The sequence below is a fragment of the Akebia trifoliata genome, unplaced genomic scaffold, assembly GCF_017979445.1.
Source record: "Akebia trifoliata isolate Shusen 1 unplaced genomic scaffold, ASM1797944v1 Contig00073, whole genome shotgun sequence".
In the NCBI taxonomy this organism is placed as follows: domain Eukaryota; kingdom Viridiplantae; phylum Streptophyta; class Magnoliopsida; order Ranunculales; family Lardizabalaceae; genus Akebia; species Akebia trifoliata.
The window spans coordinates 77,439-81,235 of record NW_028236825.1 but is presented as its reverse complement, the minus strand read 5'-3'; the positions used below and the strand labels follow the sequence as shown (position 1 = coordinate 81,235).

The 3,797-nt window shown below is 31.8% G+C and overlaps 1 long non-coding RNA gene across 1 annotated transcript; it reads left to right on the top strand.

Annotated features, from left to right (window-relative positions):
• Window positions 1-325: 325 nt before the first annotated feature.
• Window positions 326-3,171, top strand: LOC147382048 (uncharacterized). Its single transcript, XR_015174168.1, has 3 exons — window positions 326-463; window positions 1,356-1,458; window positions 2,636-3,171. It is a non-coding gene; the product is annotated as an uncharacterized LOC147382048 (long non-coding RNA).
• The last annotated feature ends 626 nt before the right edge of the window (window positions 3,172-3,797 follow it).

The following is a 3,797-nucleotide window of genomic DNA, read 5'->3' as shown; positions in this document are numbered from 1 at the left end:
CTTTGAAAAGTTGAATACCCAAAACACCCCTTAGTTCTTGGTTTGTTGAAACAAAATCCCACCGAATTCTTCCTTTTTTTACTTTTATATGATTTGATGTGTCGCAGTTATAGTAATAATTTGGCCACTTATAAAAAATCCCACCAAAATCTCATGCGGCCTCTTCATATAAGGAAGTTTTTTTTTTTTTTTCACCTCCGAAATCTGCCCTTTCCTTTATATGACGTGTCACATTTATTGTAAATTTTCTCTCGAACAAAATCTCACCCTACCAAAATATAGGAAGTTTTGGGATCCATCAAAACCCTAACTCATTTCCTATAAATATCTCCTATTTTAACCCTAAACCCTATCTCATTTCTTTTTTCTGTCTTAATCGCTTTGGTTATCAAGTAAAAAACAAAAGTTTTTCATTCTCCTTTGAAGGCTCGCGGTCAACGAACGAGTTATTTTTCCATCCATGGTGAGATGTTGTTTCGCTCTGCTCTAAATCTGCTGGTTGTTGGTTTGTGTTATGGAAAGCTTCTTGTACTGATCTTTTCTAGTCTAAATATATAAATGGTTGTATTTCGTTCACTTTTATTTAATTTAGGTCATAATTTCTCAACTCGATTTAGTCTATCAAGTGTTAAAATTAGATCCAACAAAGTAGAGTTTGTAGATTGTGAAAATATACTTTTATGAAAAGAAAATATATTTTTTATTCAGATAACTTTAATAATAAGATTTAAGAAACCTAGGGGATCTCAATTGGAAAATCTAGGTGATTGGCAAAAAACTAAAAAAAAAAAAAGCAAGCTCGTTAAATGGTCTTTTGATGGTATTCATAGTTGTTAATTTTAATTTTTTTTTTAAAGAAAAAAAATTATATGTGGAAATATCTATCCAAGACGTCTTTTAGTATTGCTTAGTCTCTCTAGTTTTTGGGTAGGGTTAAAGGCACCCCAATTACCAAGGGCACCCCCACACCATAGCCAATGTTCTTTTTTTTTTTTTTTTTGTATTATTGGATTAGAAGTTTTGGAATAGGCTGATTTTTGGTCAAGATGATCCATTTGGCGAGGAGATCATGCTTTCTAAAAATCAGCTCATTCTGAAACTTCAAACCCCATCAAAAATTGCTGATTTACAATTCTTCAACTTGTTTCGATGGGATTAGAAGTTTCAGAATGAGCTGATTTTTTAGGAGGATGATTTCCTAACCATCATTCCAAATCATTCAACTCATATAAGATAAAACAATTTTGCTGGTGTGAGGTGCCCTTGGACTTACTTCAGAATTAAAAAAAATTTTGCCATCTTATTTACTTTTTCATTGTTGAAAGTTTTATCTTTATTAAATTTTGTGCTTGTAGTTGTAGTTCAATTGAAGAATCTCCTACAATTTTCACAAGATGAAAGAGGTTAATTGCAACCATGAGGTCACTGGTTCGATCCCACCATATTCGAAAACTGAAGGTCAGTTGTTACTGTTCCTTTCATTTAAGTTCTGTTTATTTGGATGTAGAGACAAAAATGGAAAACACTAGTTACGACACCGTCCTTATGTCAGAGTTTTTGTAATTTTTACATAGAAAGTTTTTACGTTGTAATTTTTTTTTTTTCCTTCTATCGTTATCATAGTGTGTTTTGGTAACACTTTTGACGTCTGAATGGAGGTGATCCACCTTTAAAATTCATGCTTTAGAAGTTTTACTTCCGTTCGTTTCGTTTTAGATTTCAGCCTTTAAAATCAAAATTCAGAAGTTGTTGAACTAGCGATAGGGGACGTTGGATGAAACTTTTGAAGTTTGCTATCTACTCTCTAAACTTTAGACTTAAAACTTCAGAAGTATTACCAGACATAGCCATAGTCTAACCATCTAGAAAACAATCCGATCAATAAACAATCTTAATTAGGGTAACTAGAGTTGTGAGTCAAGAGGATTGATCAACTAACAAAGTTCATCAAACAAGGGCTATGGTTTTGATCTAAGCCAAACGTAACAATAGATCAATTTGTAATTCTCAAGCCCTAGAATTCTAGTCAACCTACTCATATTTGAGGTTTTATATGCTTACGCCTTGAAATTATTCCCTCTGGTAGGGCCAATATAGATATCCTATTAGATGATCTAACTAAACAATGAATCCTCTATACCTTAGAAATCATCCTGACAAAAATTCAATTTCTCTATAACATATCTTCCGAAAAATTGATTTAAAGTGTATTCAACATTTACTCTAGGTTTACCCTTTTTAATAAGTATTATAAGATAAATAATTTTTTTTACTATATGATAAACATGTTTTATTTTCTTTGATAATAAACATAATGGTGAAAAATGAGAATAACTCACATACAGGTGGATCCCAAGAAAAAAAGATAGTAACTTATATTGGTCAAAACTGGGACAAAAAAAAAAAATCAACTTGGAAGCCCTAAAACAAGGCCCAAGCGTAGATTTTTAAAGCAAAGCATATAATTGATTCAATATTTTTGCCAATTCAAATCTCTTTTATTTCATTTTATTCATTTGGAATTTTTTTTTTTGGTGATTTATCTTTTTGTTACAACCTGTTTGATAATATGCCTATAAGAACCAATTATGGCATGAAATCTTAACTAAATGTATTAGAATATTGTTTTGAACAGGGTTTTTGGGCTCTTTACGTGTGGTATTGGATTTTCCGATTGGAGAGAATATGTTGTCCAAATTTTCCGATTTTAGGAGATGATGATAGAATTAGTTGCTTACCAGATGAAATATGCAGTCACATTATCTCCTTTCTATCACACAAGGACATTGTCGTAACTAGTGTTTTATCTAAAAGATGGAGATACATTTGGGCTATTTACAAGAATGGAACTGAAAAGGGAAACTTTCATGGACTTTGTCAAGCATTCACTTTCTCTTCATGCTGGATCAAATATACAAAAACTCCGAATCCCATTTGATTCCTTTCATGCAGAAACCCGTACCTACAGGAAACGAAGTTCAGTTCAAACCACATACTGAAAAGGGAAAAAAGATTATCACCTATAATCTTTAAGATAACTTGGGCAAATCATACAAAATAGGTAATGGAAGCAGTTTTGATAGTAGTGATTATGCAACAGTTATTCTCAGTTCTTTATATATCTTAGGATTATTGTGCCTATGACATATATAGGGGATTGATTGTAAAATACCAAACAATTTTTTTTTTTTTTTTTTGTTTCTTCTTTTGTGTACTGTTAGATGGATATAATTAAATTATGAAGCATGATGTAAATATTTTCATTTCATTCAATAAAATTTAATTCATTTAGGATATTTACCATACAAGAGTTGGGCAGTGTTTGACAAACAAAAAAAAAAAAGACGCATTATATATATAAAAAAGGGTGGTGTTTGAAGGTGCCCTAAAGATAGCCAAACATTGTGCCCAATTTATTTTCAATGCATGGGTTAGAAGTTTCGGAATTGGCTGATTTTTGGTGACGATGATCTCTACATCTAACACCATCAAAAGTGGTTTACAAAAATCGAACGACCCACTATTCTTCAGCTTGTAAAGTAGGGATAGAAGTTTTGAACTGAGCTGATTTTTGGAAGAGATCATCCTCACAAAAAATTAGCCTATTCCGAAACATCTAATCCCTATTTTGAAAAATGTTTGGCACAATGATAAAGTGCATGCATAATTCATTTTTGAAAAGAAGCCAGACAAGAACTAACATTTACAATGGGGAAACACCATACTCCCTATAATGGATTGTGTTTTAAGCATGCTACACACAGGGGCCATGATCCGTAGTTTAAATGTCAAAATTA